The sequence below is a fragment of the Falco naumanni genome, chromosome 6 (genome assembly GCF_017639655.2).
Source record: "Falco naumanni isolate bFalNau1 chromosome 6, bFalNau1.pat, whole genome shotgun sequence".
Classification (NCBI taxonomy): Eukaryota; Metazoa; Chordata; class Aves; order Falconiformes; family Falconidae; genus Falco; species Falco naumanni.
In genome coordinates, this window is record NC_054059.1 from 23,520,086 (window position 1) to 23,546,446 (window position 26,361).

General features: G+C 36.9%; 1 long non-coding RNA gene across 2 annotated transcripts in view; it reads left to right on the top strand.

Moving 5' to 3' along the window:
- Positions 1 to 18,175, top strand: part of LOC121090614 — a 54,548-nt gene extending 36,373 nt beyond the window's left edge. The window contains exons 5-6 of one of the 2 annotated variants that reach the window (XR_005828627.1): positions 7,953 to 8,127; positions 16,539 to 18,175. This is a non-coding gene — a long non-coding RNA (uncharacterized LOC121090614). Of the gene's footprint in view, positions 1 to 7,952; positions 8,128 to 14,128; positions 16,099 to 16,538 lie in introns of those variants that run through there. The other variant, XR_005828628.1, reaches the window with a different exon arrangement.
- The last annotated feature ends 8,186 nt before the right edge of the window (positions 18,176 to 26,361 follow it).

Sequence of the window (26,361 nt, forward strand, 5' to 3'; positions counted from 1 at the left end):
CACTGAAAATTAAAAATATTTTATGTATCTCCATTTAGTGCAGAACTGATTTTGTGTGGGAAGACAGGGAATTAGCTATCCAGACATATTATCGTGTCTCTAAATATTGCAGGAAAGGTTAATTGTCTACAGTGGAAGAGGCTGTACTACAACTAATTTATTTGCCACTGCCATACCTAAACGTTAACAAATGAATATGTTAAAGTAAATTAAACACTACAATATTCCCCAGCTAAAGCAAGCTATTCTGAAAACCTTCAAACATATGAAGTTCATCACTGAACTTTAGTTCTTCATTGCTTTACAATAACCAACATAGCTTTCCCTAAATATGTGACAAGGTCAACACTGGGCTGGAAAGAATTAAAATCCCTGGCACTGCTCAAATTTAGGACCTAGTATGTCTCACATTCCCAGATTAATTTGAGGGTCTCCCACTATCCCAAATTCTATTCCCTAAGGCTATCAGCATCCAAGCAAACATCAACAAAGAAAACAGGACAAGAGAAAAAAATTGTCCTAGACATCATCCAGTCAAGCAAGTTGTGTATAAAAAGAAAACCTACTGCCACCACAGATATAATTGTGTGATCCCAACTTCATCTGCATCACTCTGATATGTATTAGTGTAGTCTCCAACCTTTTCCTAGCCCACCTATAACCTAACTCACAGGTTATAGTAAACTATATGTAGCTGTACAGTGTAATTCACACTTAAGTCTCCAGGAGGAAAACACCAGAGGTAGGCAAATGATACACAAAGTTGCATCAGGTATAATAAAACATCCTTCTCTCTGATGGAATCTGTATTGGGTTTGTGTGGCAAGCTTTTTTTTTTATTTTTATTTTCCTGTGAGGTGGTGGGGAGCTCTACAGGGATGGCTTCTGTAAGAATCTGCCAGAAGCTTCCCATGTGTCTGACAGAGCCAACACCAGCTGGCTCCAAGATGGGCCCACTGCTGGCCAGAGCTGAGTCCATCAACAATGGTGGTGGCGCTTCTGGGATAACGTAGTTAAGAAGCGGGGGAAAAACCCTGCACAACAAATTGCAGCTGGAGAAAGGAGTGAGAATAAGGAGTGAAACAACTCTGCAGACACCAAGGTTAGTGCAGAAGAGGGGGAGGAGGTACTCCAGGCACCAAACAGAGATTGCACAACTGTAGTATCCATCTTACACCTGAGACAATCTGCAGCTGCTACAAGGTTGTTTCACCCATTAGGAATCCATCAGATATTTGACCACCAGGTGGCATATAAACTATGTAAAATATCACAAAGGGATTGCAGATATTATGATATAATTACCTCTTTTTTAAGAATATGGGGATTCAAATACTTACTGATCCTAGCTATCAACTTTGAATATTATCTGTATATTTTTAAAAAGTAGCTAATAGCTCTTAAAATGTATTAGTTTGCAATGTTATCCCATGAGGAAGGGCCCATATATGACACATTAATCAGCTTTGCTAATCACATTGTATCATACCTTTAATCAAGTTTTGTTTTTGTGAATAACAAATGACTTCACAGATGGAAAAAAATAGGTTATGTTATATTGATTTGCATAGAAACACAACCAACCACTTTAAGAAGCCAGCCAAAACTCAACTATTTTCCATTGTTAAAAACACATTTTAGGAAACTTTTTGTAAGCTGTAGTGTAACTTCCAGTGTAAAGATAGAAATGTTCTCAATGATATCAGTTCCTACGTTCTTACCATAAGAAAGTGTAGAGAAAATGGCTTTTAGGGCCAACAGAAAGGCAAGGTAAGTGGTGTTAGTAAGAAAACAGAGGGCCTGAGGTGGCAGACACAAATTCTGAAATTAACGTAGAGACTTTCCTATGGTGAGATTCATGACAACTTTGTAGGTTTGAGAGGCTTTTCCCACCTTGCTTTTATGGGGTGGATGCAAATATCACATACAAATTTCCACAATGACACATATATACTAGGCACTAGTCCATGTTACTCTTTTTCAAATTTCTTTAACTTTTGCTCTTTCCTGCTGCTTCCTTTGTTCCCTTCTTGATCCTCTCCACTGCATTGCTAGAGGTCCCCTAAACTCCAATTTCATCATTTTTACTGTAGTTTTAAATGATGACACAGAGAAGTCAGAAATTTTCTTTTTAATCTTTGTTTCTTCCTTTGGCAACGTTCCTTACTTTCTCTTCCCTGCTCATATTTTTTGAGCTTTCATTCTTTTCATCTTGTCCCGACACTCTGACTGTTCCTTTATTATCTTACTCAGTGCCCTCTATTTTTTTGTATCTCTTTAACGTTGCTTTCCTTGAGTTTCTGTTTTAAGTTCCTTTCTCTTTTATTTTCTAATATTAATTTTTTATTAGTTTTAAGACTGTTTTGTCATTTCTGATGCAAGTTGTTTAATCTATCCAACTTCTGTCTCAGCCTCATATTTCTGGATAACCAACTGAACTTCTCACCCTCCCCCATGACCCCCTCCTCACTCTCTCTTCTCTGTCACCATTAAGAACTTGTGGCAGATTAGTTTAATCCATCCATGATTCATGCCTGATACAGAGTCAGATTAATGTAAAAAATGTATTATAAAAATTGCTTGCAGCTTTGTAAGCAGGATGAACTGGTTTGGGGTTGACACCTTCTGTCTAGGCCAATAGCAGAGAAAAATATGTAGTTAACAGTTTACAATATAAATCTCTTCCTAAGGTGAAGTTAATCCAAATGAAGATGTAAAGGCTTCCTGAGTAATATGTATTGTCTACATGCACTTTCAGGAAAACTTGTTTGCAGACTTTCCTGCGTGCAAGAACCAGTTGCTCTGAACCAGGAAGGTATGGAGATCCCAGTGTGTAGTTTCTGTGGGACTCAAAAGGATTGATTGAATAGGGCACCTCAGAAACTAGTGGAGTGGCAAAGGTACCTTACAGCAGTGGACCGTAGCTCTGCTTTCCTTGCTTCCAATGGTGCAGAGCACAGAATGGGACCTGCAAGGAGACATGGTGCTTTCTGTTGCTCTAATGAAGTCCAGGTGGAATCTTCTCAGTTATGGACAAGCACAGATTAGGAATGTTAAGTAGACCTCCTCTTCTGATCTATTTTTCCCAGTAAGAGTTGTTTTACTCAGCTATCGAAGTTCTATAATAATAGAAAAAATTAAAGTAGACAGAAAATCAAAGTAAGCTTTAGCCTCTAAGAAAAGGATAGCAGAAGGTAGAATAAAGATAGCAATGACTTTTTTTTTTTTCAACAGTTATGTCAGAAACATAGTCAATGGATTATTCAAAGTATCAACTGAGCAAATTAATTAAATTAATATCTAGATTCAGGGAACCCTTAAAGTTCTTAGCCATGTTTTATAAAAGACATCAAAGGTTAATAAAATGTGTATGACAAAATCCTTATGCCTGAAAGGGCTTCACTTTTTATATGCTAAAACATCTTCCCACTGAAATCTTACGGAGCTCAGTTTCTTGCATTTAATCAAACCATCCAAATAAATTTACAATCTTGTATGATCATGTATCTTAAGTCATAAAAGTTGTTTTTTCACTTTAAAAATCCTTTGTTACATTTCTTTGCATCCTATGCAATTTCAAATGCTTGATGTAATGCTTTGAAATAATTTGAAAAAGCATTCAAGCAGAAGCTGTGGGTTTTTTCCCACTAGCTAACAAGACTACGTTCATTTGTTACATACAGAATGCCTTCTCTTTTCATGGTTTATCTGATGCCAACAGAGTTCAACATCAGGCTTCTCACTTTCAGCTGGATGCTATGGGCAAAGTCAAATCATTTGCTGTTAACATTGTAAAGCACTGCATACTCTTAGGACATGCTACAAATAATAATGTTGATTCATCAAGTGTCTGGAAACACACTCAGAAGTGATTCTTCCTTTTATTTGTTTGGTGACTGCATGCTGCTAGATCTTTGGGATCAATAAAAGCAAATGCTTAGTCAGAGCTAAGAATGTAAAAAAATTTCAATAATTTGTTTCTTATTCTAGTTGATGGAAAACTTCAGTGAGGAACTTTGATGCACTAAAGGCGCTGTCATCAGTTAAAATGGATCTTCTAAGCCCTCAAATACAATATGCAGTTTCATTTACATCACTCACTGATACATTTTACTCACATCTCTATATGTCACCCCATACACTAGGCTGTATAAAAGCATTAAATAAGTCCTTCAGATTTCAGGGATGCATGTTCCCAGCATTAAAAGTATAAAAGAAATGGGATTTGCAAGTCGTACGGCATTGGAGGGAGTTTGCCATATCATATTACTATGACGTCCAGAACAGCTCTCCTCAGCTGATGGTGATACTTGCACTACGAAGCCTGAGGTCTGGTGGTGTATCAGGCAGATATCCTTCTCATAGCTCTAAATAAACCAGCACTGATACTAGAAGTTGTGGAATTGTGTTAGGGCAACGTTCACTCCAAACTCATTAGCTCAAAGGCAGGTCTAAATAGCCTCAAAGCAGACCTGCACTAATGCACCTGCATCACTTCAAAAGTCTGAACTACCACAACACAGTGACTAGGTAGAAAGATAGCATTGCTTGCTGCTGTCTCAGGTACCTCCAATTTCCCACAGCATTTAAAGGCTCTAAACAACTGCCTCTCGTGTCTGCTTTGCCATTTCATATGCTTTGCCCAAATCTTTTACCTCATTCTAACCCCAAACTTTTTATTAGACTACCTGCACTTCTACTATCCCTGTTTTATAGATAGTAAATATTTACCATGTGCATAAATGAGCAGTTAAAAGCAGTTTAAAAGTAGTTTGGTCAGTTACATTTTCTCCTTGGCGACAGGCCCCCTCTTCAGTTTTCTGTGCTGGCTTTTCTTAACTGCCTGTGTGGTGCATCCAATTAAAGAAAGGCCAGAGTTTATACTTGGATCTTAACAGTGAAGGAAAATGCGACATTGACAGAATTTTGAAGATAATTGCTTCCTGGTACTGATTTTTATTTAGGTATAAGACAGTGTTCAGCACACCATTTTTAATCATATTTTACATTTCTGTGCATCTTTAACAAGCCCACTCAACTGAGTGGTGAACTAGATGATGTAATACAACTTTGATACATAACAGCTTGCTTTAACAAGTTAACACCTGTCAGCTGAGCAGCTATAACTCACTGTTTCCACTTCCAGGGTCCTCTGTGGGCAGCTCACATTTTTTGACAGCTTAAGCTGTTGCCTGCACCTCACAGCTATAGGGAACTGAGTGGGAATTGCTGCCCGCAGCTCCATTCCAGGCACAGGAACTCGGGAGATGTGGTGTCTCGGTGGTCCTGAGCAGGTGCTAACACCTGTGAAACCACTGCATTCATAACAGAGGAATGGTGGCTCTGCAAGTGTAGTGAGGCTAAGCTTGTCTCTATCATGGGATGGAGGTTTTGCCACAATGATCCCTTTTCAGAAAAAGATCTTCAAGAGCAGAGATGGTGACAACTTTGAGAACAGTGCCCATTGTTAATGACAGATGAAAGAGACATCAAAGGAAGGGTAATCAGAGATGGATTTTCACTACCCTCCTTTCTGCCCACTGAAATGGCTAACATGAAATTCCCAAAATTGTTATCCCTGCTTATCATGGATTTTCTTTTCTAGAAGGAAATAAGACAAGAAAGACCTGTATTTTGCCCCTGCATTTTCATTACAGCTACTGATGGCCTATTTTAACTCTTTTAGCTACTTTTTGCCCTCACTCAAAATAATTTTGAAAGAGGTCCTACACTTCAATGGCATGCTGTAGCTTTCAATACTGTTATTAGTGTCCCTCTAACTTCCAAGGGAGGGTTTCTTTCCATAGTTTCTCAAGGCGGATGTTTTGATAGTATGAGAAGCTTTGCGAAAGTGAAAACTGTCCTTTAGAAATGATTCCTTCTAATTATATACCAAGATCTGAAACAGCCAAGCTGCGTTAGTTACTTCGCTTCACATAAATATGTTAGTATCTACAATGCAATTAGAAATGTTAAACCTTAGTTCTAGAGAAAAAACCCTGCTTTTCTACTGTCACCTCTTTTTGAAAAGTTCATAAAGCTTTTAATAAAGCAAAGCATGTTCTAAATGTTTTTATTAAAAATACAAAAATTATTGGAATTAAAGTAGACAGAAATATTTATCCCAGTAAAATATGTAAAATATTTTGGACATATTATAGACAATTATATAGTTACACATGACTGTAACATCAGAAGTTACCATTATGATCAGCCAGTCCAAATTTGATGTAGAACAGTGTCACTACTTTTCACAATATGTGCATTAAATTCATTCTTTTTTTTCACTTACTATCCTTTACCCAGAGGATTTAATGCCCCCCTTTTTTTTTCTTTAACGTAACCTCCCACTACTTGAATATGTAGCAGTGAAACAACATTTTTTTTCTTTACTGTAACCTCCCACTGCTTGAATATGTAGCAGTGAAGCAGTGAGAACTCTCTCATCTGATCAATGAACAGTAATTTTATTCTAACAGTTGCTGTTGAACATCTTGCCTAACTGCCAATGGGGAAAAAAATCCCTACTATTCTATCAATGTCAGCCACAAATACATCACTGCTTATTCATTCTTTCCTTTCTTTTATTCATTCTTTCCTTTCTTCCCACCTCCACCCCCCCACCCCCCCCCACCCCCCGGTATTAATTTTCTTTCAGAAACAGATATTTTAACTGAAGAAACTTACATAATCATCACTTTGCATACCATGGGGCTAAGACAACTTTGTATCTCAGACTCATGAAAGCAATGCAATGTCCTGCACCTGTCTGAAGCAGCTCCATCAGCAATATAACTCTTTGCCTCCTCAGGATCACATAAGTGACCCCAGAGCTGCATCAAGGAAAGCACTTTTCTATTCCTTATGGACAGCCTTCCAGGGCCAGTTAAAGGAGGCCAGACTAGCTATATTGCTGATTGCCATGACTTTTTAGACACTTCACAAGGTGCATGTTCAGAGTCATGTGCAGCTGAAGGAAAGTCACACATGAAAAGAAAAATTGGGCATGGAAGAAGATGATATCCATCATGTCTCTGAGATCAGTTTTATGCAGCAGATAACCAACATGAGAGAATAACCACTGAGTGACAGAATGACATCTGTCATAGAAGGAAATTAATTGCCCTCTAGAGATGCTTTTTGTCTTTCTCTGAAGTGTCAATGATTAACGTGAACTACAAATCTTACTTTTGAGATGCTAAAATTACAGAAAATGAATGCTACCTAAATGTGTGATCTTTCCAGTAGGTACGGTGAACAAAAAGCATTGGGACGTATTGAAATATCTTTTACTGTCCAGCTGGCAGAAGCAGATTATTTAACTGCAAGAGATTTTTATTTTTATTTTTTGCTGTAACTTCCTCAAGAAATGTATTCCCCAGGCAGACTGACTGTATTTCAATTACATGAAGTGTATCTCACATTTTGTAATTTTTCACTCAATGTAATCAGCATTTGAAAAGAATTCATTGAATTTTAATGTTATTGAATTTGAATTTTAAAAGCATTTTGAAAACTGGAAGCAAAAAATCAGAACATGAAAATATGTTATGAAATAATAAATGATGAACCTCTGTAAAACAGTATTACACTGGAAAGCAAGCAATCAACAGAATTTCCTCTTAGAGGCATGTATGCTTCACAAAATACCTGCCTACCTGACCAGAAAATACTGTTGTTATCTTACAAGTTATAAAACCTTGCAATATCTCTTTCAAATAACAAACTCTCAAATTAAGCCATTTATGGTTCTTCTAAAGTTTGTCAGCTGTATTTCATAGTTGTAGCTGATACTGTCCCAACAATTTATATGGTTTGCTATTAACAGGTCTATCAGAATGTAATTATTTCATGGCCACCTTTTCCTTAAATCTAAGTTGAGTGCAATAGAAGTAGAGTTTTAATTATTATAATGCAAAGAAGCTTACAATTTATTTTTTTTTTTTGAGCAGTCTGGTTATCACATAAAAAGGAAGATATATTTGGCTGGTACAATCAGGAGGAATGTAAAGCTCCCACGCCTGCCTTCAATAATTGATGAAGTGGGTCAGTGACATTTTACAGGGCTGTGATTGAATTGCACCCTTGAGGATAAATAGCGCATAAACCTTTTCCGCCAGCTCTTTGGTAAGTTAATATTGGCAATTCCAATTTAACGCTTATGAATGTAAGTATTGCAGGCTAAGTGATATAAAAGAACAGCCACAGCTATTGTCTTTGGTTGGTGCTCTTTCCCACAAACACTATTGAATCCAATGAAAAACAGAGAACTCATCTGTCAAAGAAACGCATGTGACTGGGCTCATTCTGGGCAGAGGGGAGTGCTCTGGAAGAATTTAGAATTTCTTGTATGATGAAAAATGCAGATTTTTATCAAAAGTGCCTGTCATTAGCCCGTTTGGGAAATATTCTTGTTGATTCCTTGGTGAGGTGGTACATTGAATGGTTGTGAGGTTTCAGATGCGTGTTAGTGTTGACAAATTCTATTAATAATTTACCGTAAAAGGAAATATTTTATTAATGCCATCTGAAATCAATGCACAAAATTAAAATGAAGCATTCCCAATTGTTTAACTAAGCTATGGGGCATGGTTGGAGAAAACAGGTATTTAATTTTTAGAATACATTGTTCATTTATTTTTAAACATTTCATTTAAGCATAAATGAAATTCTTTCATGCTGTCATTATGAATATTTAATTTCTTCAATGTCACATATAACTTTTATATAAACACACACGTAATTAGCTTTTAGCTTCAACTGAAAGAATCTGGAGCTTACTAACAAATCTGCACGGTTGCGTACAAGTAAATTGATATCAGCAATTCCTCCAGACTACATTTCACAGGCAGTGTTTTCCTCCACTGTTTGGACTTTTCTGGGCTTTGTTGGTGCTAGTGAGCTAAACAGGGACAGGGCTGAAGCTCAGTCTCTGGTCTTGTGGGTATCTACAGCATTTAATGCTAGTGCACTACTTGATATCATTTTGGTCCATGGCAGGCATCGTTTTCCCAGAAAGTGCTTGGGCTCAGCCTGTGGATAGCCTAGGGCTGTCCTGGTGGGCTGTACGGACAGTGCTGCCTTGCTTTGGGGAAGATAAGTTTTTAGCCATACAGATGCAAGCCATACCATGTCACTTGTCCTCAGGGTCAGAGAATGGTGTCTGACCCATTTTATTCAGTAGCAGAGATGCAGACATACCCCATAGCTACTTTAAGAGCTGCGGATTGAATGCCAGCTCCATTTGCAAGGGTGGCTACATCCCTGTGGCATGCCATGGACTGGAGGGGAGCTCCACAGACCTCTGCTGATGGATGCCACAGTGCAGCTGGTAGCTCTAAACTTGGTTTAAGAAACACTGTAAAGTTTAATGCAAAGCATTGGGGACATAAGGCCAATTTCTACAAAAATAGTTCATGCAAGACTCCTATTGAATTCAAGAGAAATTTTGCCAAGATGAGGTTTGTTAATTAGCTCTGTTGCCATTGAAAATGTAAAGCTTAAAACTCAGGGAATGGAGTGTCCTCACAAATGATTGACCATGCACTTGCTTTTCCTGAAGCAAACCACTGTGCTTGGTGTGAATACTGAGGGGCCATGTGGACCACTCCTTTGGAAATACACAGGCTTGAATGTAATGATGGATTTACCAGGGCATGGAAGGGAGAACAGTCATAGCATATACATTATAGGCAGCACATATGCTCAGTGTCACACACAGATTTGCTGTCACCACTGTGGCTGCATCCAGCCCCAGGAACTTGTGCCTTTCCTGAACATATGGTCGGAGCTTAGTCCCAGGAGTTCATAATCATGGCATGTATGCTTTGTAAAAGGGATGACTAGTTTTACTGGGAAGCAGTTTAATCAGTCTGTTGAAAACTTTCTTGGCTGGAAAGCTTAAAACTGGATAATGAAACTGAAACTGTAAGACCACTTGTGAAAAAACCTTGTTTTGTTTCTGTACCTGTTTGAAAATGTAATATTGGGAAAACATCATCTTAGATTTTAAATTCACTAGGTGAGAGCAGACCCAGCTACCTAAGCCTCCTAATTATAAGCATCTGGTATCACTTTTTATGTGATAGGCATATTAATTCGAGCTAGTTGGGACTTTAGGAAAATTACTCTGGGATTTTTAAATTGGAGAGTGCTCATTCCATGCTCATTCATGCTTTGCAAATATGCATTTATTTCTATAAAGCTTACATCTTAGAGATTTTTTTAATTCAGCACAAGACTGGGTCAAGAAAGCCCCTGTCGAGAAAGCCCTTTATCCCAGAGCCTTGTGGTGGTACTTGGAAGTATAGGAGGTTCCATTACCACGTGGGCCTGTAGCTCCCTCTCTTTTTTTTCCTTTTGAAGAACTTTCACTCTGTCATATAATGAAAAATGATATCAGAACCTTTGGGTTTTGTGTGTGCTGTCGTGTGTGCCAAAATTCTTGGTTTTTCAGCCAACAAAGATCAATCTTGGTAATCCTGCTTTAGGAATGCAAGTCCTACCTGCTGCCACTACTCCAGGCCTCTCATCTATCTTGGATGCTTGGCAGGGGCAAGAAAGAATGGCTGAAGGCAACTGTTCACTTCAGTAGTTCACTTACCTAAAAGAGCAAATATTCTGCAAAGAAATCCTCTCATTTCACCTTTCTTAAACCAATAAATGCTGTGCAGTCTTCAACTGTACTCTTCCTACATAAGAGTCCTTGCCAGGACTATATTGATACTGGTATTTATTTAATTTTAAAGGGCATTTGGATTTCAGTGGTGTCAGTACATATGCCTGCCAAAGAGTATGGCACCATGGGCATGACTTTAAAAACACTGTGCACAAGAAGTTGCAAAACGTGTATTTTCCTAAGCATAGTTAATCACTATTAGTCAAAGAAATACCTTTGGAAGTCTCTAAAACATCCCTGTTGTAAGTGCGGACAGAGGTGCTCCCAGTGCCTCTCAGATGCTTTCCCAGTAAGGCTGATGTCGATATCCTCACCAAGCTCAACTGCAATTTGAGTGGAGTCACAATCTTGATTTCTGCTGGCTGTGTTAGCTGGCCTTAAATCCTTTAAACTTTAAGGAAAGGCTTTTATATCTATGAAGTAGCCCATACAGAATTCCAGGAAAGCCTGGGATTGTAGCCTGGCTGACAATATCCACAGTGTGGTGAGGAAAGGGATGTCAAATATTCTTTTTCTCCCAGTAACCTTGAAGTGACAATTCCTGTGCTTGAAAATTATACTGTCCTGTACTTTAAAAGTATGGTATAACTTCTTGAAATATTTAAAATAAGCATTCCCATCATGAAACATATTTATTCAGATTTGAAAATGACATGTTTAACTGTTTGAAAGCTAATTACTAATTTCTGGTGGTATCTGTAAACTTTCAGGATTCAGAAAAGAAAATGAATTCAGTTATGTCTCTAGTTATGTTAAATTACTGTATTGAACTGTTCCCCTAGACCCCATTTTGCCATGGCAAAATTCCCATTGAAATTAACTGGACTTCTGTAACAGTTAATTTTTCAATTATCTCTATGGGAATTATTAATGTCAATAAAATTTTTGGTGAATTAGGTCCATGGCATATACGCAGGGCTCTAACTTTCTGTTTCATCTTCTGATTTTCATACTTTGTCTAGAATATGGAATTTAGGAAGAAAACAGCCACAGGAGAGATATCCACATTGCTAAGAGATTATTTTTATTTTAAAAAATCAATATTAATTGAAATTTTTCACCAGCTCAACAGATATAACTGTAGTGAATTTATTAAAATTATTATTGTTATTATTATTAAGAAATTGTTATTCATTATAATTACTTCTGCTTTGACTGCAAGAAAAAATATTATTGTAAAAAAACAGATAAGTAAAGTATTATACTAAGATCAGTGGAGTTTATTGTATGGCAATGAAAGATTATATATACATCGTGGAGTTTTTGTCGAGTAGCAAGATGGATAAGATGTCTTGTTTAATACCCATTAAACAGTTAAAAAAAATAAATTCCACAACATACAAAAATTTATTTGTGAGTCACTGAAAAAAAAAAGGCAGACAGAAGATAGTCTACCTGTAGATGAAATTTTTCTTTCTCAATAGTTTCACGTTCTTTTAAACTCTTGTGATGTAAACAAATTTGCATTTATAGAGCTTTGTTGGCCAACACGAAGTCTCAGACAAATTAAAAATTACAGGGAAATTTTTTTCCACAAGTATCTGAAATACAGATACTACCTTCCTGGTGAAAAATAACATGCTGTACAAAGATTTGAAAGGTATAGTTTTGAATGGACTGGGGAATTTTTCAGGTTTTGCTGCTTAAAACTTCTGATACATGCCAAACAAAATAGAGCACACTTGTACGTATTTGGCATATGGTGCAGCATGGTGGTATTCAGAAAAAGGTCCAGCAACATTTTATTTTATTTTTTTGCCTCTTACTAATTTGGTTTTTTGAAAATCCATTAATTTATTTCAGAGATTAGGAGTTAATAGGAGTCTACATATTTTTCAGGATATTTTTTATTTACCTGTGTATTTAATGCAAAGTTTTGGGAACATAAAGGTAAATTCTACAAAACTAATTCAGGCAAAACACCTGTTGCATTCAAGAGAAATTTGGCCATAGTTAGGCTTGGGGATTAGCTTTATTGCCACTGAAGAGCCTTGTTACACTGATGGTGGTCAGACACTGGCACAGGGTGCCCAGAGAGGATGCGGTGCCTTTATTCTTGGGGAAATTCCAAACACACTTTATATAAACTAGGCATCCTTCTCTGGATGACCCTGCTTTGAGCAGGGAGGGTGGATTAGGCAACTGCAGAGGACCCTTCCAGCCCCAACTGCTTTTTGTTTTGTGATTCTGTTTTAAAAACAACATTTTCAAAGACAGACTATTTTTCAGTTTTTGTGTATTTGTTTCTGGAAAACTGAGTTGGTACAAAGAAGGAAGATTAAAGTTCAAATAACTCCTCCCCTGAAGACAGGGAAAAACTGTTATAAAACCTCTTACAGTTTCTCAGTAGGTTGATGGAAGACACTTAGAAGATCATTGCGTCCTCTTATTTAGTACTAACCGATTGCTTGAGACATAGAGAATGAAATCTCTCTAAAAAAGATGATGCCATAGAAGCAGCTAGCAAAAAAGTATGGTTTGGGGGGCTGATTAAAAGGCAATCTCCACTGTGATAATATTCCTGATGCATGGGGGAAACTAACCTGTAAACAGGGGTCAGTTGACCTAAAGACCAGGGGCAGGTATTCAAAAGATTCAAAGACTTAACCAAGGCTTCTCCATCCATATTTTGTAGCTAAACCATGACCTGACTTTCAAACATGTTGACCACAGATATGTATAAAGAGGTGCATTGGGTAAGACCAAAACTCCTGTCTCTGAAAGTGGATGGTCAAGGATACTTAAGGAAGAAGGCTAATAACACAGCAAAATAGAAAGAGTAATTTCCTTCACTGAAACCTTTGAGCACCCCTCAGTCTCAGCCTGCGAATTTTTTGAGCCGAAGTGCCACATTAATGAATTTAAGAACCAAAAAGTGTGTTGTGGCCTTGAGAGAGATAAGCCCAACATCAAAGCTGTAAACCAAGGAATTTCCAGACATGTTCCAGTGAATCTTCAGTTAGTGAGATTGCCCTGAGTTGAAATTACTGAATTTTGTTGTACCACTGGTTAATTTTCTTTCTTCTAGATGATGTCAGGGCAAGAAGTACAGCTTACCACATCCAGACCTTGTTGATCTGATCTGTAAGTAATGTAAAAATACATACTCTCAAAATACAGGACCTACCTCTACTTTCAAGAAGAAGCAATAATGATTGGACAAACATCTATCTTTCATCTTTTAAAAGGAACGAATTATTAATAAAAGTATTAATTGGATAACCTCCCCATATGCTCTTATAAGATTATCTTATTTTTTTACTGAAGAAGATCAAATACTTCAGGAACTGGGGCCTTTACATTTATTAGGAATATATTATAGGATCCATCCCCTTTAGATTATTGGTTGGAATACACACCAGGTCAGTGATTAATGAAAATTGTTATTATTTCATGGTTGTTCAGTGACCTGTCTGGAAGGAACCGATGTCCTCTGTTTTATTTTGGCAGCTGTACGATCATGTCTGAAAGCCAGCAGAATTGTGTAGCTGTCCTCCATGTCTGTGCTACTAAATCCATGACCTCTGCGGGACGTCATGGATTTAGTAGTTCTGGAAGCTAAACACTTCATTGCTTCTCAAGACCTTTTCTCTGAAATACCGCTGACTTACAGTGCTGTGCCGTGATTGCCTTTATTGGTCTGCTGCAAAGATGAGAACTTTCAGACATAAGGGAAATCTTTCTAGATGATAAAGCCTTCAATTATTTGAGAAAACTGACAGACTGGACTTACATTTTTAGAACAATTTGGGCAAATATTTATCAGGAATGGTTTAATGTCACAGGCTTGCAACACAATTGAGGTTCTCTGGGGCTGTGAATTGTTTGTGATGCCTCTGCAAAAAAACTAAAAAAGCCCACATTACCTATGTGGAAAGACAGAAGATTTTTTGGGGTGCAGGAATAGAAGCTCAAACAGAGTTGGTGCTGCCTAACAGCAGGAATGTGGATGATCTCTTGGAGTAATTTCCAGCCTATGTTTTCTGTGAAGCTATGATTTCATAATGTTATTGATTCGACTCTTTCCATCAGTTCCACCACCAGAATCAGATGGAGATACATTAAAATAAGAACTGTAGGACTGAATGTCTGTATGAACATCAGTGTCAGTCCCCGAGGAATGCAGCGGAAGTGAATATTTGAAAGATAATTCTAGCTGATGGCAAGATGATAGCAAAGCATGCTTTAATAAATACACAACAACAAATTAATATGCTACAATTCCAAAATCCTAACGAGAAGTTGGGTTGCCAGTTGGGAGCCTGTATGCTTGTGAAATTTAACAGTAATTGTTTCCTACCGTACCTGTGACACACACTGTGCTACATTACCTATTGTATGTCCTTTAAATGATGAATGTGTTTGTCCCTCGCAATCTCATGAGCATAATGATTTGTTTACTTTTTTCACTTTCACTGCTAATCCATATTAGAAAGTTTAACCTAGTAAACAAACTAGAATCCAATCAAAGAAAGAGGTAATAAGTGTCTAGAAGCCTGAAGCTAGGCTGGCTAAAAGGATTGTTTATCAGAACAAATGCTCAGTGGTGTAACTGTTTGTTAGAAGTTTAGTATTGTATGCAAAAATGTATGCTTTTCCTTCACTTAGACATGTAATCCATCTATTTATTTTCCTTCCACATAATAACAGAACACATTTCAATAACACCATTGCCATAAACTGATAAAAATTTAGCATAAAAACTTGAAATTGTTCTGATTTATCAGAAGCTTCATCAGTTTTGAAAACTGTTTTGAGAGCTATACTGCAGTGATTTAGCCTTGAAAAGAAATAGTTTTGGTTTTTAAGCATTTGTAGTACATCTTCAGAAAGCCTGATGTATTGAACTTCATGCAAAGTAAGAACAGGAGATGCAATGCGTTAGTTCCCAAACTGAGTGGAAAGAAAGTTTGATTTATTAGCACTTGATCCTGTGAATCATGTACCCACCCACAGCTTCATAGATTAGGTGTTTGCAGCTCTAGGTTTGAGCTGAGAATTTAATGAAACAGGATTTGATGAATTCTATAAAGTTTTCTTCTCTATCTGGAAATTAGGTTGTTATACATATGGAAATAAAAGGATTTAATTTCCAGTCATCTCACTTGCTATTTTTCTGTATAATGTTTAGAAGCTGAAGAATGAAGGCTGAAACAGAGACCTGAAAAGTTACGATAATGCTAACATGTCAAAAAGCACAGGACATAATATTTTGTCCCTATACTTGCCTTCAATGCCTTCAACGCCTTCAACCAAGTCAAACAGAAGCCCATGTATCTGTTCTCTTTACTTCATCATGATGGAACTACTGCTAAATGTACCACAAATGAAAGTTTAATGTGAGTGTACATTTATTTATATATTAGTGTTTTATTACATAATGCTAATTTTCACATTGAAGTGTGTCCAAAAGTGATAAAATAAACCTTGCCATATTATTTTTGTTACTAGTAGAATAACCGTTTATTGATCTTCTAAGCAGTCATTTGATTGATAGTTCTGAAATTGCCATAGTTCTCATTATTACATGAAGAAAAGGCTGTTATTTAGGTATATATGGAGGATTAGAAAGTTTGTTGCAATATGACTATATTTTTCAAGGAACATGGACGTGTTGCAATACTCTTAAAGACATAAATAAAAGCTTGACAATTTTTTATTTAGAAAACATGATAACACAAGATAATAATTTCTCAGAGCTAGAAAAAGCAAATTAAAGCTTAATTTACACCAAAGTTAAGAGGAAACTGAAGAACTGGGATTGAAAAGTATTGAAAGAAAGGAGAAATGAGAATCAGTCTAAGAGTACAATCTGTGAATCATGGTAACTTAATAATTGCTCCATTTGATTTGTTTACAGGAGGGAGCAAGAAGGGTGAGAAATCGGATCAGACACATTAGTCTGCTGACTAAGACTGTAGGCTTCAGTAGACTGTGAGTGAAAATAATGGATTATATATGTTTTTCATGACCCAGTTTTCTGACAACCAGTTTATTCTATATGCGCTGACACCACTCCTGATACATACAACCTCAGAGAATAAACTCAGCTATAATTTGAAATGTGCTGGCAATGAGAAGAAATTAAATTAAATTGTATATAGAGGATAAATGTTCAAACCTGAATCAGTATTAAAACCCAGATTTGTTTACACTTATGGCATCAGGGTTGTTCTTAGGTCAGTCTTTACAAAAAGAGCTCAATACATGCAGTGTGAGTCTACACTTTCCCTGTTTTTAATCTAATCAAAATTTACATCTAGTAAATATGAATCAACCATATATAAGTGCATAGAAAAGCAAAGTGTTATTAAATAATCTAATTAAAATTTACATCTAGTAAATATGGATCAACCATATATAAGTGCACAGAAAAGCAAAGTGTTGTTAAATATGCATACTACTGACTTAATCATAGGAGTTAAGGGGAAACTTGAGAAAACTAGGATTTTTTGGTATGTTTTTCTTCTCCTTAATCTAATCAGACAACACTAAAAGCCCAAGAGGTATATAAACTTCAGTAACTAGTTATATTAAACCTGTGTTTACTTAGATGATTTGTATGAGATAAATAAGTAATTACCCAAAGGACATTAAAAAATGGAATATATGAGACTGCATGTGAGCAAGCTAACACAAGGCAGAGAGCCTGACTGGTGCATATTTAATAAGAAGAATTCCCTGTGCTTTTATATCGTCTTCTATTCTATAGAAGTCCTTATATCACCTTTATCACCATAGTAACTCAGCACTTTGCAGTCTTCTCCTTCTATTCATTGTATTATTTTATCAGTTTAGTAAAGGATAAAGTGTTTCCCAGATCATCCACCATTTGGTACCCTGCCTTGTGGGCATCCTGCCAAGAAATATTGTGAATAATATAATAATTCAGCAATCTTCTACAGAATAAGAAGTGATCCCTGATTTATACTACCGTACAATCAATTTATCATTGTATTTCATCATAATATTTAAAACTGAATTAATCATGAGTGCTTAACATCTTTTAACCACTTGATAAACATTTCTGTATCCTTCTGAGTCTGGAGTATCAATTACTATGGTCATAAACCTCGCACAGGTTGAAGACTGGCTCTAAACTGTCTCTGTCAAAAAGCTGCATTCAAAGAAAACAGTCATTATTTAAGCTCACTAGAGGGTATTTTTTAAATTTTCCTCTATTACAGTACCCCCAAAAGGAAGGAAGGTGCCAGGAAAGCATGTTTTGTAGTCTCACTTTGCTATATTATTAAATATGAACAGCCATAACAGACTAGAAAAAATTAGAAGGTATTTTCATTTTCATGCATATCTAGTCATTTCCCTTTGAGCTATAGCATATGAAATTAGATAAATATGTAGTTACTAATTAAATGTTACATGCTCTCAGAGTGGATACATCAGTTAAAAGGAAAGAAAATCTTCAGTTAGCTAGTTTCATACGAACAGGAATGGTAACGATTATATCAGAGAGTAAAAACAGTTTAATAGATTGTATTCAAAAAAATAGGATATTTCTCTTTCATTTAAGCATTTTTTTCAAAGATACCACCTCCATAGTTCCTAAATATGCGTTTGGCTTACTTTTATTTATTCATACTGAAGCAGTGTGCCTAGAGGCTTTGTCAAAAAGCTCGAGTTTATCTGCATGAATACATACCTCACTACCTTGAAACAAAGCTGACGTTTCTGGGGTTTGATCATTTCACTGCAAACCATACATACATTTGTCCTAGCTTTTATTTAACATTGCAAAGCATTCTTCTTCTGTGTCACAATACTTCAGTTTTGTGCTTACAGATTAACCATAATATATGATAGCTAGGCTGGATGACCCAGAGAAGCATTTTAGCTTTTATTCTGAATATAACTTTCCAAAGTCTACCTTTTGATTTGGTTTTATTCTTAACAGCACTTCTTTACGTACAGTGTTTCTTAATGTTACCAGCAAAGGCTCAGAAGGATAAAAATGTTTTTTTCAACCATAAAGTACTATCATTACGTCAACAGATATCTGGTCTCACTAAATCCTGCCATAAGAAATTTAATTTAAATGAACATACTACTTTCAATCCATTAGAATTACTGTCATGACTTGCACAGTTTCACTCCATTAATTTCAGTCATGTTCTGTTCTTTCTCAGAGGAAGGCAAGGTACAAATAAAAGAGTATAAAATTCATCCCGCAGTGCTTCAGCCAAGAACTGCAACAACCATACAGCTCACAAGAGTGACTATGTGTGCTAATCAGTAGGGTAGGTGGGACCAGATCCTTTGGTTAATACAGCCTGATAGAGCTTCAGGATCTGACTTGCAGATTTTAAAATATGAGATGATGAGTGGCTGGAGCAAGCTAAGTTGTTCAAACTACACTTAAATACTTACTGTGATATTTCCTTCAAATAAAGAGTTAAGGATGCCTGGTCTAGATAGATGAACCTAACATTTACAGAGGCTTATTTATCCAGCACCATAGACTCGGTGATTCCTTTTTCTGCCTTGCCTCAGATGGCATTTATGTGCTTTCTCCACTGTAGGGAGTTTTTCTAGCCAGGTTTTCACACCAAATTTACTGATTTTCTTTCGCATACTCCTCTGATTAATCTTTCCTTACTTACCCAACAGCTGAGCATGATTAAACTCCAATGAAGAAAAGGAAAGATTCCACTACTAGGTATCTTCTGAAATGTTAATATTTATTTTTAACCCACAGGGAAAACTTATTTAGCTGAATTAACTAAAAGACAGAAATAAAACCAAGTTATATACTTGTAAACGTCCCTTTAACATATCCAGTGATCTTTACTTATTAGTTAGTCCTGTGTTGGCCCTGTTTTGAGCTTAGCTCCACAAGCCTGCTCGTGCTGCAGAATTTCTGAATCTGTTTTAGCACAATGGAAATGATTGGTGTAGACTCAAGAGTTACAGGGCTAAAAGTGATGAAACAACACTGTTTCCAATTCTCGTGAGCCCCACAGGCTGGTGGTCCTGAACAAGCCTCTCTAGAGCTTCTGCCTCAGTGCAAGTGCCAAACGTGAATGCAGTGTAACGCTCCTTTTCCTAGTAGCAAATAAAAAAATTACACTTTCAGACTGTGGTTGGACAATAAGGCAGCTAAAAAGTGACAGATATGTTGTCTTAAAAGAAAACTTTCCCAAGTAGTACCAGAAGAGCTTCTTTTTTTGGGTATGTTAATGTGAATTGCAATTATTTATAATTTTGTGCAGAATGCAGTTTTTTAAAAAAATCCACCCTTAGCTGCTTGTTTCAGGAAGTGAGTCAGTTTTGCTCTGCTTTGATTATTTGGCAAGCGCATATGCCCTTGCTATTATGTACATTTTAGTCTGCATGTCCACCACTGGAACTTGAATGTGATTATGTTTGGCCCAGTAGGTTTATGTCTTTCAGAACTATAACATTACTTCACTTGAACAGTTATTAGAGCTGCAGAGATCTAACTACAATTGCTAAATGGGATAATGCAAAATGAATGAAGTGAAAGAACCCCTGGAGGCTTCTTGATGTTTACTCTTTCAAGTAATGCATTCTTCTTAGTCTGTCAGCTCATCACAACAGAGAATTATTTAGGGAACTGTGTGAACAGCATTGCTTCACAAGTCTTACAGGCACCCAGAATATAAAATGTACATTATACAATACAAGTCATAAATAGACATTTTCCTGTTTTCTCCAAACCTCTCTCACTACAATGGCTTGTCTCATTACAGCAGTCCAAATGGGATAGCAAAAACATAAAGTAGCAGCATACAGTTGTGGTTTATATAGTATGTGCACACTCTGTTTACTGTCATAAATAAAGCTAACCTACTAGGCTGATTATCACTTATATCCTGCTGAGGATAAACTGTGACATTTCATTCTTACCCAGTATCTTTTAATATTTTAAATATTTAATATCTATTATTTAGGTCAGCCACAGTAATGGTATTGCTAATGATGCTGCATGTTTTAACACTGAATATAAATTTATGCAAAAGTAACTAACTCTACAGCATTGCAGGTGTGACTTGTGTGACGGGTGTTACAACTTAAGGATGTGCAATCCTCGTGACACCATTGGCATAACATGCAGGAAAAATTAGACAGACACCATTCCTGTGGAATTTTTGCACATGTGCTTAAAAGACACCTGTACAGTACTATGTATCACTAACAGAACAAAAATAAGTATTTGAAGTGAAAAATAATATATATGATTTAATAGCACTAGAGCTAATCTTCCTTGTATTATAAAGGCTAATGGTCCCTCTAAAGTCAAGGAAGATTCAGGCATATTTTCTAGAACTGTTCTAACCACTCTGAGCTGGGTGGAACAAGAAATAGTCATCATCTGCACCCCTGAAGACTGAACAACTTCTTGATGTGCAGTAATAGGAGAAGGCAAGAGGGAGTCATGGATTAATCTGTGACCTTCTAGGATGTAATGGTGCAACAGAGCGGCTATGCCTGTGCCACGGCGTAGTAAACCAAGTCGATAACATTTACCAGGGTACACAGGGGCAGCTATGACCCTGATCTCTGGACTAGCAGAAAGCTGAACTTCTTTCGACAGTTGCAAACACCCCTAAGGGTTGCCTGCTTCTGGACACAGCTATCAGCACCGAGCATGAACACGCAGAATTCATGAAATGAATATGTCCCTATCACCAGCCTTCACACAGTCTCAAGTTTTTATATGTTAAAACCTGTGCACTGTGAATAGAAAGTAGGAAAAAATGTTGACTTCTAGAACCATGGTTTAACTAGATGAAGGTCATAAAATTCCCTTCTTTTAAAAATTGTTCTGTCTCCACCTAATGCCATTGAGAACCTAATAAAGCATTGGAACAGTCTGCTTAGAGAGGTTATGTAGTCTCCATCCTTGGAGATTTTCAGTAACTAGCTGGACAAAGTCCTGAGCACTCCGCTTTAATGTTGACCTTGTTCTAAGGACATCAGCCTAGATGATCTTGTGAGTCCCTCTCCAACCTAAATGGATCAGTGATTCTGTGATCTTTTGGGGTCACACAGGCTACCTGTAACCCTAAACTTTATGCTTGGCACCAAGGATAGATGAAAATAAATAACCGAGTATTGTCCATGTCTCTTCCATGGGGTCAGACAAACGGAGTAACAGGAGGCTGAGGTGATGGCTTTTTGCTGGACGATGGAAGGACAGGCAGAGCTGTTGTCTGCTGAAGTTGTGCAATGCAAGTTTTACCTTTGAATTTAAATTTATTGCAAAATTATTTCAAAGTAATGAATCTGACCTATTGTCTTACAGATCCATTTAATGAATATAATTGCTTCCATTTGCTCCTAAACTGTGACATAGAAGGGACAAAATATACCATAACTAGCTTCTTTCTCTTCTCTGAAGATTCCAGCACGCTTATTTTGAAACAATTGGATTCAGAGACTTTGATGCCACTGGCACAGTGGCAAAATGTACAGTTTACTATTTTCTTACTCTTGTTTGACTGCTGTTGCTGTAATTCTTTCATTTCATTAATATAAATTAAGATTTATATCTTAATCCACGGATGTGTTTTAGAACAAACTGTTGAGTGTGCTTACATGCTCTGGGTTGCAAACCTCCATTGTGAAACAGAGTTTGCTAGTCTATGTTTAGCATTGCTGTGGTTATTTTTTATTTATTCCCATCTCATCATCCTATTATAGGCAATGAATGTATAAAACTGCAGAGGGTGATGTGTTCCTTGACTGTCCCCAAAGAAGACCCACTCTAACAGATAACCAGTTAAATGATGAAATACGAATATAAATATGCAACAAGCATCTGTAGTAAACATTACCTCAATCTTCATTCCTGTATTCAGAAAAAGAAGGCATTCCCTCATGAAAAAGATTTTTGGTATCTAGCTTTGTCACTATTCACAAGTTTTGGGGGAATGAGGATGTTTCAATTCAAATGTGCAGAGGAAACCATAATCTAAACATTTCACTTTTTCTACATCAAAAGGAAAACCAGAAAACTCAAATTAAAAGCCTGCTTTCCTATGGACAGAAAGTGAAGTATATGTACTACCTTAATCTCTTGAATTATCTGCACTCCCCCCTTTTTTTCCCCTTCTTTGATGAAAAGGACTCCTGTCTTCTTCTTTTGTTTTTTTCTCATTCCTTGCATACTTCACTTTCCTAGGTATATTATACATTTCCTAAATCAGTTCTTGTTTATCTAGGTGACTTACATGAACTTCCTTTAATAAGTTTAGTTTTTTTTAATGTCTTAGTATTTAATATATTAGCCTCACAATTACTTTGTCAAGTGAGAAATTACTAGAATTCTTTATTACTAATAGGAAACTTAGGCAGGGATCCCACAAAATAACAAATGTGCCTGATGTGGGAGTTGGATATATGTCAGTGAGGGGATAAAAACATCTTTGCTTCCAGAGAAGACCTTAGTCATGAAGTAACAGTTTATTCCACACAGATCTTAGTGAAAAAGGAGGTACAATCTACATGTCCTCTGGAAGCTGTGCGGCTGTTTAGAAAATAATGTAAATGGATTGCGAAAAGCACGACTGAGTCCTCTGTGCTTAAGCTTGTAATGCTCAAAGGGTGTGTAGGGAGCTCAGGTGCCTCACTTCAGTGTTGATTCCTCTTAAGAGATGGGACAGCTCCACTAGTTTTCCCTCCCTTTGCAGAAGCCTGTGGCTCCCTTCTCCCATCTCTTTTCAGCTTCCTCTGGCTCCTGCTGCCCATCAGTAATGTGATGGCACTAGCCTGTTCTTTGTCCACCTTCTGCCTCAGTGTCTGGAGCCCCAAGAAACTCTGCTGAATACAAATGATAGTAATAGAATCTACTCGCTGTATCTGCTCTTGTTCTCAGGGCATTGCCCCTGGGCCCTTCAGTCTCTTCCTATGTGAATTCAAGCAAAAGCATGTTTTTCCTCTAACAGTATCTATGAAACAAGTGAAACTAGTACATTCATAACGAAGTCTCTATTTAACTTTGACACAAACCCAAAATTTTGATGGCCTAGAATGTTTGAAGCTGATTTAGAAGATCGCATACTGTTGCTTAAAGATTTAGAAGGTTCCTTCTGTAAATATACTATACCAATCACAGTGCAGAGGACATGAATGACAATCCACTGCTTTCCAGATTGGACAACAGTTGTTTTATCTTCTGATAGAAAAACACATAGAATCCAAGGAGAGATTTGTAACCGTAATGTATGACATCAAGCCAAACATTGTACATAATAAAACCAGTTAAATCTAAGCAAGCAAAACCATCAAAATGTCTCTGGCACCACCTACAGAAGTAATTCAGTATTAGCTTTAAAGGTTTTCTGTTAAAAGAGAAGGAATAAAGACCAAAAAATGAAAAGGAATAATAATAAAATAAATAAATAAATGAGGAGCTTCAGGAACTTGAATTACATGGATGCTCAGCCCCCCACTGATGAAGTGCTGCTTATTAGTAGCTGCTGTGCTTTCCATGTAACATATTCAAACCCCAAAGTGTGCTTACGTGCTTGTGAATGGTTTACAGGAAACGATTAAGTGACAAGATACAATCTGTAATGTGTGGAAATCAGTCTTTACTATGGAGAACTTACTTTCTAGTACTGGAAGACTATGTATATAGATTAATCACACATTCACAGCTGGATTTTTGAATAGAGCCTCATTAAACCGGTATAAATATATACTATATTGTTGTGTGGTTGTTTTTTTTTCCCTCATCAGCATCAAGATCACTTTGGTATGGAAGAATGCTGTTTCATTATATCCACTCCAGCTGTGCTCTTCTTCCAAAGTCCCAGCATTTGTCAAATGTAAAACTTAGCACTTTCTAACAACAGTAAGCTGGTAAAGTTGATTGAACTGAAGTAATACAGAGAAGAGACTAGGTAAGGAATAAAAAGAAAAAATGGAGAGAAAATTTTGGTCACAATATTCTTTGCTTCACTAATTGCTGAGGATGTGGCAGTTGTTATCATAAACAAAATAGACACTACTGAGCCCCACATCAATGAAAGTAAAAAAATTTATGTTTTGACACAAATGAAAGATAGCAGCAGAAAATCCCAAATAACATTATGGTTGTATAAAAAGAAACAGAAACAGCATGCTACATAGTTGTGTTGTACTCAGACCTCTATAAAGTATTTCCCAGTAATGGTGATTGATACTGATACTGAAATGGTGATACTGAAAAACTCAGTAAGGGCTTGTGCTTAAGTACGGGCTTAAATCTCAGTGGGAAAAAAAATATAAATCATGAGCTAAGTGATGACAAAGTCAAAAATATCTCTTTCATTTCATCAGGGTCAGATTTTATTTGTGGATTCCTTAGAGGTAAAGAAAGTATTTGTGTGTCCTCCAGACACCAGCCTGTGGCACAGCTGTGAGAGCAGGAGGCAGTGCAGAGCCATAGGGGTCTGCAGCCCAGTGGACCCAGTTGCTGGGCTGGGTGCCCAGGAGGCAGCCAGGGCAAGGCTGGCAGATGGCTGGCAGGTACGTCTGTTTTACCCTTAGAACTGTTCATGCTTAGTTATACCAAGTATGCAGCATCTCTGTGTCAGGTTGTGCTCCTCACTGGGCACTTCAAGAAAAGAAGCAAGGTGTGAATATGTTTATGGAGTAGTTTAGCCAAAATCTTTGTTTTTCATGATGTTTTATTACTTGCCACCTGACATTTTGTTCTGGAAGTTGCTGTGTAGTGTCCAGGTAGGTATAAGATTCAACAAAACTGCTGCATATATTCATATTTGCATTCTTCACACTTTATGGATATATAAAATGTCTATAAACGTTCTTTACTGGTACTCTTTACTGGAAGTAGCTCCCTGATGAAATAATTTCAGCTGATGGCACTGATGTAGCTCAGAGGTAAATTTGACTTGAGATTGATTTTATATCATTGCATTTACTTAAAGATTTTTCTTTTTTTACCTAAAGCAAATTATATATAACCATCACATTTTGAAGTGAATGAGTAATTATTAAACTGGAGATTGTTATGATCCCATTAAAATAAGTCTATTCCTGTACTAAAAGCAATGATTCACTGTTCATAAGTGAGCTTGCTTAGACCACGACATTAAATGCTAATCCTTCAGCCAAACCAGAGCTAGAATGATTTTCTTGAGCTGCAATATAAAATCCAAGTAAACAAACCATTTAACCAATGTAGGAGTCCCACAGATATCAAATATTAGTGACCTCAAGTCCCATATTGTCACAGAGGGCTCTGGAGAGTATATAATCCCACCTAGACTGTGAGGAAGTAGATAGCCCTTTAGCTGATGGACTGCAGAGTGCTATCCAGGTAGCAGTTTCCACCTGATGGAAACAAGGATAGAAAAGGAAGGGGATGTCAACCTCATTTGTGCAGCAGCTTCTTCCAGGTGTAGCATGTAATGTATTTACCAAAAGCAACATGCTTTTTTTCATGGGTGAACAGTTAAGTACCAGTGACATTATCTCCTGCTGTTAACAAAAAAAAAACAAAAAGAAACAAAAAAACCCCACAAAAAAACCCACAACCCCCCCCCAAATAAACTACCAAAAAAACCCACACCAAAAAAAAAACAACAAACCCCTGAACTGTGAAATTACTTTAAGTCAAAAAAGACCATGCAAAAAACAATCTCTTACCTATTTTCAGTTGATTTGCTTTGAATATTTGAGAGCACTTTTTGTAT